This window comes from Petaurus breviceps, unplaced genomic scaffold (assembly GCF_028583685.1).
Source record: "Petaurus breviceps papuanus isolate PSGF00001 unplaced genomic scaffold, PetGlider_PUasm1.0 175, whole genome shotgun sequence".
Taxonomy (NCBI): domain Eukaryota; kingdom Metazoa; phylum Chordata; class Mammalia; order Diprotodontia; family Petauridae; genus Petaurus; species Petaurus breviceps.
In genome coordinates this window covers 63,071,796-63,083,990 of record NW_027185764.1, presented here as the reverse complement: position 1 = coordinate 63,083,990, position 12,195 = coordinate 63,071,796, and the positions used below count along the sequence as shown (strand labels likewise).

General features: G+C 41.0%; 1 protein-coding gene across 1 annotated transcript in view; it reads left to right on the top strand.

Moving 5' to 3' along the window:
- The first annotated feature begins 478 nt into the window (after nucleotides 1-478).
- FBXO10 (F-box protein 10) overlaps nucleotides 479-12,195 on the top strand; it is a 97,689-nt gene continuing 85,972 nt past the window's right edge. The window contains exon 1 of the mRNA XM_069085263.1: nucleotides 479-696. The gene's annotated coding sequence lies outside the window, so the exon portion shown is untranslated. The remainder of the gene's footprint in view (nucleotides 697-12,195) is intronic.

Sequence of the window (12,195 nt, the reverse complement as noted above, 5' to 3'; positions counted from 1 at the left end):
CGGGTTGGTGCCGGAGTCACCTCCCCTTAGTAATGGGACACTGAAGGAAAAACTCCGAGAAGGACGTGAATTAACGCCAAATCAATGACATGGCTGATCGTGAGGAACGGCATCACGATGGGCTCTACATAGTCTGCCCTTATTGGATTTCCCTTTCTATGGCTTTAAAGTAAAAATCCGGCACTTGAGGGAAGAATTCTTTCTGTGACTGGTTCAGTCACACAGAATTAAGAGGACCTGGGTTCAAGTCCTACCTGGCTGACCCTAGGCCAGCCACTTCACTTCCCTTGACTTCAGTTTCTTCATCTGTAGAAATAAGTGGTTTGGACTGGATGGCCTCTGAGCTGGTCCCTTCCTGTTCTTGGATACCCACGAACCCCAACCCCAAGTGGGACCTCTCTCTCCGCCCCCCGCCCCCCAGCCCCGCCAGCAGATGGGCTTCCAGCCGGATCCCAGCATCCCCCGCAGCGGCGCTGTCACGTGACACCTCCCAAACCGCGGCGACCCCCCTGGCAACGAGCAGCCTAGGGCTTGGGAGAGGGAGGGGGGAGGAGGAGCCGAGCCGAGGGAGGGAGGAGCTTCCTCCCCGTCTGCCCTGAAGGAGCGCGCGGGGAGCCCAGGCGGCCCTGGCTCCCTGTCCTGGGGGCGGGGGCGCGATGCTGCGGGCCCAGCTCGAGGTGCGGGGACAGCGCTGAGGTGAGCCTGCCCGCCGCGGGGGCTTCTGGGAAGAGGCCCGCGAGCCCGGGGTGGGAGATGAGGGGGGGAGGAACGCAAAAGGGGTCTGGGAAAAACTGCGCCCCTCCCCCGCCTTCTGCGGAGAAGGGGGAGGAGGCCGAGGTGGGGCAGGAGGAGGAGGGAGCGCTGGACCCGCCTTCTGTCTGTCTGTCTGTCCGAGAGTCTCTGAGCTTGTGTTGCCTCTGTGTCTCTCTGGGTCTGTCTCTGTGTCTCTTTGTGTATCTGTGTCTCTGTCTCTGTGTCTGTTTCTCCCCTGCATCTGTCTGTTTTCCTCCACCTCTGTCTCTGTATCTGTCTGTCTCTCAGTGCTTCTCTCTAACTCTGTCTCCTTGAGTTTCCGTGTCTGTCAGTCTGTCCTCGTGTACGTCTGTAACTCAGTCTGAGTCTGTCTCGGTGCATCTCTCTTTACCTCTGTCTCTCTGTGTCTCTGTGCCTCCTTCTCAGGTGCCTCACTCTCCTTCCCTCCCTGGGTGTTTTCGTCTCTGCTTCTCTCTGTGTCGTCGGTCTCTGCGTTCCTATCTGTAACTCAGTCTTAGTCTGAGTCTTTCTGTGCCTATCCGGCAGTGCCTGTCTACGTCTGTCTCTGTCTTCAGTCTGTGCCTGTCTCTGCGTCTCTCTGTCTGTCTGCTAGCATATGTTTCTGATTCTCTGAGCTTCGTCTCTGGTTTTCTGTGTCTCTGCATCTGTATCTCTCTAACCGTGTCTCTCTGTGTGACTGTCTGGAGATGTCTTTGTTTCTCTTTGGGGCAGGGTGTCTCTCTTTTGCTTGGTGTGCTTATGTGGACAGACACTTGACACATATTTTAGATTGTCCGCACAGTCAGGAAAGTGTGTCTGAACTCCGTATAGAGAAGCTTAGTTAATGCTTGAATGGAAGAAGACTGGTCTTCTATTTTAACTTCTGTTCTCGGATTTTCATGGACTGTTGCCGAGGCTGAAACAAAATTTGTGTAATCCTGCAAATTTCGTTGAAAAAGGAGCATGTTTGAATAGCATTTTCTTTCTGCTGTACTTCTGTCTCTCTCGGGAGGTCTTGATTTGACTCTGTGAGGAGAAACCAAGGAAGAAAACATAAGTGCAGAAGCATATATGGTAAAGAGTGTTTATTTATTGGCCAAATATAGAAGTTCCCCCAAAGGTGGTGATTGTGGAGACTTAATTTGTTTTGCTTTTTTATTGTTTCATCTAATGGGGTCCCTCAGGTCTTTAAAAGAAGACTTAAATTCCATTCACAGAGTAATTTCAGCGCTTGGGATTTTTGGTGAATCTGTTAATTTTGTTTTTTCTTTCAAACATAAATTTTGTGTTGGGAAATGGTTTTCCAAATTTTTGTTCTTTATGATGGGTGTTTACAAATAATTTTTATTTATGTAGCTTACATGAACTAATTGAACAGGAAAATCTAGAACTTAGAGACTTTTAAAAAAGAGTCAAAAAGTACTTGGTGGTTTTAGGATTTTAATTTTAGAACTGGAAGGGACCTTATAGGCTATCAAATTCAAACCTCTCATTTTTCAGATGAAATTCATCTGATAGCCCTTTTTTGTGTGGTGAACTCCTGGTGAAATCTGATGTTTTTAAAATGCATAAAATAAACTATGTAAGTTACAAAAGAGACTAGTTATGTTGAAATATAGTTATCAAAATATGTTTTTTTTTTTAAAGTTGCTGGACCCCAGGGTAAGAACCTCTATCTAGTCTAAACCCCTAATTTTTCAGGTAAGGGATTGTGGTCATAGAAGTTAAGTGATCTGCCCAAGGTCACAGAGATACTTGATGTCATTTAGGACTAGCAGGTAGGTCTTCTGACTCCCAATGATACTCTCTTTTCAGTAGTCTCCAAAACATGCTTTAAGGTTATTTTAGCTTTGCATTTGGTTTTTGGGCCACCAACTAGTATGTAATGAGCACTAGGAGAAATAGAATAAATAAGTCCCTATTCCTGCTCTCAAGGAGCTAACACCTACAAATGAGAAATGTAATATAAATTAGAATATAAGAGCAGTATAAAGTCCTATGAGATCATGTAGGGGAGAGATCATTTTAGCTGAAGGTTAGGGGAGATGAGGGGAATTAGGGAAGACTTCAGAGCTGGCATTTGACCCTGGTCCTGAATGATAGGGGACATTTCAGGAAAAGGGAATTCCATGGGTGGGGAATTTGTGGCCTGGAGTCCACATGTGGCCTTTTAGCTCTTTGGGTGCAGTCTTTTGACTGAGTCCAGGTTTTACAGAACAAATCCTTTTATTAAGGGGATTTGTTCTCTGAAGTTTGGATTCAGTCAAAGGGCTGCACTTGAGGACCTAGAGAGCCACATGTGGCCTCGAGGTCCCGGGTTCCTCACCCCTGTAAACCAAAGGTACAGAGAAAGGAAAACCAGACTCCATTTAGGGGTTGCCCTGTAATTTGGTTTGGTTAGAGTATAGGACTGAGAGATAAATCTGAGAAAGAGGTTGGAACCAGAGCTGGAGGCCCTCAAATAGCAGATTAAGGAATTGAAAGTGTGTTTAGTAGCTATAGGGTGTCATTGAGGGTTTCTTAGCAGTTGACTTGCTAGGTTGTAAAGTAGTTAGTGGAAGAGAAGGGACTTGGCACTGTACAAAATGAAATATTTAGTCAAGAAATTTATAAATTTACATTCTGTCTACACAGGACTCTTCCTCTGATACAGGGATGAAAGAATCTTCCTGACTAGGGTTCTTGTAAATGACAAAGTTTATTCACTTGATATGGGAACCTGCCTGGTGACAGAACTAGATGGACTCTGGTTGGCTTATTAGTGAAAATGCATTACTTTTTTTCCACCCCACAGTGTTTTGTAAATGGGAACACAATTCTGCAAGGTTTTACTCTTTAATATTGCAGAGAGCCCCTTAATTTCAATAAGCATTCATTAAATACTGTGCTGGTTATAGAGGGAAACACAAAAGTAAATAAGATCTGGTCCTTCCCTTTAAGGACTATACTGCAATCTGGGGGAGAAGGGGGAGATATGTAGAGATAGTATGTAAATGGGTCATATGTAAAGTCTGAAAAAGGTTAATATTGTGTTTGTTATATATGAAGATGGCATGATACCTACCATCAAGCACTTTGGGAAATCATTTAAACTTTCGGTTCACGTCAGTTGTGAAAATAATATGAAAGGAGCAACACCTTTTAGTAGAATAACAGAAAAACAGGACATTAGAATAGAAAGATAACTTTTTTTTAAACAACTGACAAATACCTCAAATATCATTTATTGTGTGTTGTCTGTCTCCCTGTCTCTCCGTGGTTGCCTTGATTGCCATGCAGGCTATATTGGTCAACATTCAATATACACACGCTACTTTGGCCATGGAGAATTGTACCTCAGCTTTGCTTGAGGATGCTAGTTAAAGCTTAAATGGAATAAGATTGGCTTTCTATTTCAGTTTCTCTTGATAGACTTTCACAAAATGTTAATTTGTAGGTTAAGCAACATTTGAGTAACTCAGTGCTTGTTCTGTCCAAAAACCCAAAACAAAACACATTTAGTCAAACTTCTTCGTTTTCTAGATGCAGAGACCAAGGGGTGACCAACTCTGACTTGTATAGTGTCATAGTTAGTGACTACCAAGGAGTTAAAATCCTGTTTTCTTGACTGCTTATGCTGTGTGTGTGTGTTTTATATATATATACATATATCATGTATGGTATCTATTTAAATACTTTTCTGTTTGACTCATGGAATTAAAATTAAAAATTAAAATCTCTTAAAGGCAGCCTAAGACAGACAACTCAAGTGTGAATGTTAAATACAGAAAAATGAAGCATCTTTCCCCACCGGATACACAGGGGAACACATACATGCACATAGATACACAGACACACACCTGTTTTCTTTAAGGAGAAGCTTCATCTTATTTTTTCCAATTTTGTTACTTTTTATCTTCTTTAAACTAATTTTTTAGTTATTGCAGTTTGGACCACAAAAATAAAAAGTGTGTGTGTGTGTAGATCAAACTATGACCATATGCTGGAGAATGTCCTTAAATTAAAATGAAAATAAAAAGATGAAATATGTCACCCAACAACTGAGAAATGTCATTTTAAGTGACCTGTCAGAATCACAGATCTGTCACTGCATTTACCATTCCATGGAAAAAAAGCACAGATCATGAATTCATGAGAGTTTGTACCATTCTCAACTTCTGAATGACATTAAAAATGGTGTGATAGAAGGATCCTGCACTAATTCTAATGCCTCATAATGATTTCCAAGCCTGAACCAACTAAGCACCCGGTCTGGCAAATACTGCTGAGAAGAGACGCAGAATATGTGCTTGATGATGACTATATGTTGACTATCCAAGGCCCTGTTTAACCTTCAAAACATGCAAGTCCTCTGTTCTTCACTCACATGATTGTCACTCAGCCACAGGCTCTCATCACCCTAAAACTACTGCAGTACCTACCCTTCAGATTTTTCACCCTGCCTCAAGCCTCTTCTCACTTTAGTCCATCCTCCCCTGGGCTGCCAGAGTGATTTTCCTGAAAGTACAAATGTGACCATGTTGGCCCCACCCTTACTCAGTAAACCAGAGTGGCTCCCAATTACCTCCAGGATCAAATACAAAGTTCTGTGTTTGGCTTTTAAAGCTTGCCTTCCTCTCTTGCCAATCTTCTTCCCCTCAATGTAGCTAACAATCCAACAACACTGGCCTTCTTGCTGTTGCTTGCACACAGCACCTTATCTCCTCTGTGTGTCAATAAGGACCAAGTGAAAAGCATCCACCTCCATATTCTGTTCCCAACAACCCCAGGAGAATGTCAGAGTAGGTCTTTGATTTTAAACCTAAACCAGTTATATGAGCCGTTTGTTTCCAAGATCTCCAAGGTAATGAAAATAAAAGAGATAGCTAAGCAAGGGCCATGTCTTAGGGAAATGGAAGTACAGAGAAAAGCAGGAGACATACGGTGGTGAGACCACCAGATTTGAAGTTGGAGGCCCTCATTTCAGTTCTTGACTTTACCTCTTTACTAGCTGTATGACCTTGAGAAGGTCACTTAACTTCTAGGTCCTCAGTTACCTCTTGTGCAAAATCTAGTTGTCCATTTTAGTTCAGCATGTTACCTAATTTCTCCCTATTTCTCATCCTTTTTTTTTTTTCCTTTCCATTCCCATTGGGACCTAGCTCAGGCCACCATGGCTTTTCCTATGAACTATTTCTTGTAATTCACCTTTTCTGTCTGCCATCTCGCCAGTCCATCCAACACACGATTGCCAAAGAAACTTTCTATACACAGAGCTCAGTTTGCATCACTCCTCTCCTCAAAAACCTTCAATTGCTCCTCGTTGCCTACAGAATAAAGTCCATATATATACAGAGAGAGACATATATGTGTCTATATACATGTACACATATGTATAAACACACATATACCACTTACACATATATGTAAGACTACACTATGCTTATTTCCACTTATCATCTGTTTCTCTGAAGGTAGATAGCATCTTCTTTCATAAATCCAAGCTTTTCCATGCTTTCCTAAATCAATCAGCTCATCATTTCCTATACCATAGCAGTACTCCAACCCAGTCACATCCTATCTGAGAGATTGTCTATGAAAGTTTTTTCCTAGTTTTCCACATTCCTTCTATTTTTGGCTATATAGATTTCATTTATACAAGAAATTTTTTATTTAAAATAATCATAATATCGATTTTATACTTCAGCAGTGCTCTCACCTTATAACATAGTTTAAGGGCTGAGACTACTGAATCTCCTTCCTTTGCATCTTTTTTCCCCAGGTTCTTTGAAGTTCCTTTTCTTTTTTGAAGTTCTTTTGCTCTTCCAAATGAACTTTGATATTATTTTTTCTAGCTCTGTAAGATAAATTTTTAGTAATTTAATTGGGTTGACATTGAATAAATATATTAGGTTAAATTATCACTTTAAAATTATATTGGCTTTACATATCCATGAGCAATGAATATTACTTCACTTATTTAGATCTGACTTTATTTGTATAAAAAGTGTTTTATGTTTATGTTCATATAAGTCCTGTGTCTGTTTTGGCAGGCATACATACTCTCAGGTATTTTGTACTGTCTATTTCTGACCCCAGCTTTTCAAGCCCCATCTCTCACTGCTCTGCTTTGCTCATCCTCAGCATAGGCCAAACTCCACTACTTATTGTTCCTCAAACAGCACTTACAGGTCTCTGTAACTTCATCCACTCACTTTCTTGTGCATCGAATGCCTTTTCTTTCCCCTCCCCATCTGTAGTAGTCATTGTAATCTTTACCCTTCTTTAAGACCCAGTTCTTTTTCACTTCTCCATGAAGCCTCTCTTCCAGAATCTCCCTCACTGTCATCTGAATTATTAAAATGTTTAGTCTTTTATGCACTTGTTCTGTATTTGTAGAATTATTTCATCTTGTCTACCAGATTAACGTACAAGCATCTCTTGAATTGAGACCATGCTTTTTTCGTCATTTTGTCCTCAGTCTCCTAGTATGATGCTTTGCTAATGAACATTTACAATAGATATTTGTTGAATGAATGTATATATCCCTTACCATACATATGCTTAGCACAGTGCCTGACACATAGGAAATATTTAAATGCATTTTTTAGTTGCTGACTTGCCAAATTTAGTGTAAGAAAATGGCTCCTTTTTTTTTGGCTGTGACTAATTAGATTCTATACTTTCCTTCTCATTTTTTAATTTAAAAATCCCTTTGATACTAATGCAGTCCCATAAATTAATGAACAGATTGATTTTCCTTCTACAGATGTGGGAAATAAAACTATAAAGAAGTTGTCACTTGGCCAAGAATGCACAAGCCAGTGTTAGAGCCAATTGTAGGTCCTGGTTCAGGCTTCAATGAATCATTACCTAATGAAGGTAGAACCTTTCATGCTGGGTCCTTGCTTTTTAAAATTTCTCCAGCTGGAAGCTTTACTTTATTTAAATGAAGGGCATTCAGTTCTATTCTGCTTTGGCTTTACTTAACTGCTTCTCTTTAAAGCATAGGGAACTGTGTTTCTGCAGGGATTTCCATAACTAGGTAACGATTTTTTTTTTCATATTTTCCCCCTACCTTTTGCCATGGGAGCCTTTGAGCTGTGGAATTAAAATTAAAGGAGTAGCTAGCATATGTCTCTTAGGGACCTTGTATGTAAAGTCTGATGCTAGTGAAGAGTTTGAAAAACAACAGCCAGCACTTGCTCATTGTGAGGGTATAAGAAATACTGAAGTGTGGCCAGAACTGATTACATTTTCCTTAAGTTTCCCAAGGGTCTTCAAGCCAAGGGCTTTACGTTTAGAGTCTTTCTAACCTCTCTTTGGAACTGCATACTTTCAGATCCCCTGGAGTCCCACAGCTATAATGGAGAGAAAAAGACGATTGGGTCTTCTCCAGGGGGCTGTTGACAAGCTTGGGAATCTAACAGTGTGAGTCATAAACGATCTTCCCCAAAGGAAGATTGTGTAATTTATACACATCAGAGGATATCAGAGCTCCTCTCTCTCTCTGTCTCTGTCTTTTTTCTGTCTCTGTCTTTCTGTCTCTGTCTCTCTCTGTCTCTGTCTCCTTGCCCCCTTTGAATATAGGAGCTACCTAACTTATTTTTATTAATATCCTTTGTTTTTATATCATCTTCATTTCTGTATGTATTCTTCACCCTTACTCAGTGAAGCATCTTTATTTAAAAAAAAAAAAAGATTAGAAAAAAATGCATCTCTCTCTGCAAAACCAACAAATCAGCCAGGTCTAACAATTTTTGCAAAGGGAGGAAAGTACATTTCCTCATCTCTTCTTTGGGGAGAAGCTTATAGTTGCATTCAGTTGCAAGAGATTTTTTTTTAATTGTTCTTTCCATTTACATTGTTTTAGTTATTGCATATATTTTCCTAATTCTTCACTCAGCTTTAATTCATATGACTAGCCATGCTTCTCTGAATTCTTCTATTCCTGTTTCTTTTTTTTCAAATGTCTTATTAGCTTCTGATTTACATCATTCATTTCTGCCAGATTTTGAGTTACAAATTTTCTCCCCGTTTTTCCCCTACCCACTGCCCCAAAATAGCAGTCCCACAGGATATCCCCTCCTCCAATCTGCTCTCTCCCATATTTTCTCCCATACCCCTTTCGACTTTTCCAGTAGACCTCCATTCCCCAGTGCCTGTTTATCTTATTTCCCAATTACATGTAAAATGGTATTAATAATAGTATATATATATATATATATATATATACATATATGAGTATTTGATTTTAAAACTTTGAATTCCAGATTCATTCCCTTCCTCCTTTGTCACCCACCCTTACTGGGAAGATAAGCAGTTCAGTATAGGTTGTACATGTGTGCCTAATGCAAAACAATAACATAGTAGATATATTATAAAAGACTGACTATATTTCCTTCCCTCCTATCCCACCTCCCACTTGTTCTGTCCTCTACTTTGATCCCATCCCTTTTCAAAAGTGGGTGCTTCCAACTTCCCTCCGCCCCAGCCTGCCCTCCCTTCCATCATCCCTCCTCTCATCCCCTTTCCCCCCTACTCTCCTGGAGGGTGAGATACCCTATTTAGTGTGTATTTCATTCCCTCCTCAAGCCAAATTCAATGGGAATAAGGTTGACCCAATCCCTTTTGCCTTCCTGTTCTTCCCCTCCAATGTGACCATTTTCCCTTGCCTCTTCTGTATGAGATAGTTTACCCCATTCTGTCTCTCCCCATCTCCTCTCATTATATTCCTCTCTCACCTATTAATTTCACCTTTTAAGTATCATCCCTTCCTGTTAAATTGGTCCTGTGCCCTCTATGTATACCTGTAAACATATATACACACATTCACATATGTATTCATATGCCATATGCCCTCATATATAGACATATAATTTCTATTCCCTTCAACTACTGAGAAAAGTTTCATAAGTTACAATTATTGTTTTTCCATGTAGGAATGTTAATAATTCAACTTGGATAAGTTCCTTATGATTTTTTTTCCCTGTTTACCTTCTCATGCTTCTCTTGCTTCTTGTATCTGAATGTCAAATGTTCTATTCAACTCTGGTGTTTTTCAGCAAGAATGCTTGAAAGTCCTCAATTCCACTGAATGACCATATTTTCCCCTGAAACATGATACTCAGTTTTGCTGGGTAGGTGACTCTTGGTTTTAATCCCAGCTCCTTTGACCTCCGGAATATCATATTGCAGGCCCTTCGATCCCTCAGTGTAGAAGCTGCCAGATCCTGGGTTATCCTGATTATGTTTCCACAATATTCAAATTGTTTCTTCCTGGCTACTTGCAATATTCTCTCCTTAATCTGGGAATTCTGGAACCTGGCTATAATATTCCTAGGAGTTTTCTTTTTGGGATCTTTTTCAGGAGGTGATCTGTAGATTCTTTCAACCTCTATTTTGCCTTCTGGTTCTAAAACATCAGGGCAGTTTTCCTTGAGAACTTCCTGGAGGATGATTTCTAGGTTCTTACTTTGATCATGGCTTTCAGGTAGTCCAATAATTTTAAAATGATCTCTCCTGGATCTATTTTCCAGGTCAGTGGTTTTTCCCATGAGATATTTCACATTGCCTTCTATTCTTTCATTTGTTTGGATCTGTTTAACAGCATCTTGATTTCTCATAAAGTCATTAGCTTCTATTTGCTCCAATCTAATTCTGAAGCAATGATTTTCCTCATTGAGCTTTTGAGATTGTTTTACCATCTGGCAAATTCAGCTTTTTAAGGCATTCTTCTCCTCATTGCCTTTTTGAGCCTCTTTTGCCGTTTGAGCTAGTCTATTTTTTAAGGTATTATTTTCCTCAGTCAGGCTGTTGACTCTCATTTCATAATTTTCTTGCATCGTTCTCATTTCTCTTCCCAATTTTTTCTCCACTTTTCTTATCTGCTTCTTAAGGTCCTCTGTGGCCTGTAACCAGCTTGTATTTTCCTTTGAAGCTTTTGGTGCAGGAGTTCTAACTTCACTGTCTTCCTCCTGTTTCATGCTTTGCTCCTTGTTGTCCCCAAAATAGGAGTCTAATGTTGGAATCTTCTGTCTGCTTTGTTTCCATGCCTGGTCATGTTGCCCCTCAGTCACTTGACCCCTGGGCTTTTTGCCACAGTAGAAATCTGCCACCAGACAGGGGAACTTTCATCCCAAACGCTGGGGTTTTCTCAGCTGCCAGAGGTATTAGATGGGTGCCCTCTCTGAAGCCTCTACATGCTCTGGCAAGCTGGACACACACCCCAGGACCTCCACCCTAGACTGCAATCCAGATCCAAGAAGGTTAAAGCAAGAGCAATTACCCCTCAGACTGGTGCTTGGTCCCCCTACACTCTGCAGGCCAGGAGCTTAAGCTGCCACATGGCACTGACTAGCTGTGCTGGTGGCTCAGCGGCTTCTCACGCTGGGGGCAAAAGCCATGGCACTCCCACTTACTGGGTCCCAAAGTCCAGACTGCACTGACCTCTCACTTTGTCGCATCTATATGTTGCTAAATCTGGAAATGGCCACAGCTGCTGCTGATCTGGAGTCCCTCTGGCTGGTGGCTGGTCAGGTCCGCCCTGGGGCTAAAGCCTCGGGGTTGGGCTGTGCTCAGCTCCCAGAGCCCTGAGCTGGCTGATTGCTGCTGGCCTGCCAGGCTGTCCTCAGCGGGCAGTTAGCTTCTCTATGTCATCTTGTGGGTTCTGCAGCTCCAAAGTTTGTTCAGAGTCCCCTTTTTACATGGATTGGGGAAGGTGGAAGCCGGAGCAGCAGGGAGGTCCTGCTTCTACTCCGCCCCCCCTATTCATGTTTCTTATACAACAGTAGTAATATTCCATTCCATTTACATACCATGATTTGTTTAACCATTCCCCAGTTGATGGACATTTGTTTCTAATTCTTTATTACCACAAAAAGTGACATACACTTTATGAACAAATTGTATTGCAAAATCTATTGTCAACTTGGTTTAGAACTTGGAATATATTTTCTCACAGAAACAGTGTTATTTTATGCTTAGATTACTAGGACAACCCACAAGACATATATCAGAAGTGTAGTATTAATACTTTTCTGGAAAATCTTCTCCCCATTAATTTTACCTTTTGAGATGATGATGAGAGCCCAGAAAGATGGAGGAGGGAGAAGGCCTTCAAGCAGACAGAAGCACGTGTCACTGAAGTACATGCATCTTATTCATAAAAGCCCCCTCAAGACTTTAAAACCACTTTACTTTTTCCACATTATTCTAATACATTTGTATCCAAGCCCTCAGCTGATTAGAAGCAGGAGAGAAGTTGCTACAGGCAGATACAATGACAGCAGACAGATGGTAGGACTATAGATTAGGACTTTGAAAGTTCTAGTCTTCCTTTACTGTTTGCTCACAGCATTACTTTGGCCAGCCTATATTCTCTCTTGGGCCTTCAGTTTTCTGATCTCTAAATTGATGGTGTTGAGCTACATGAACTTGAAGATTCTTTCCAAAAACCCTGGT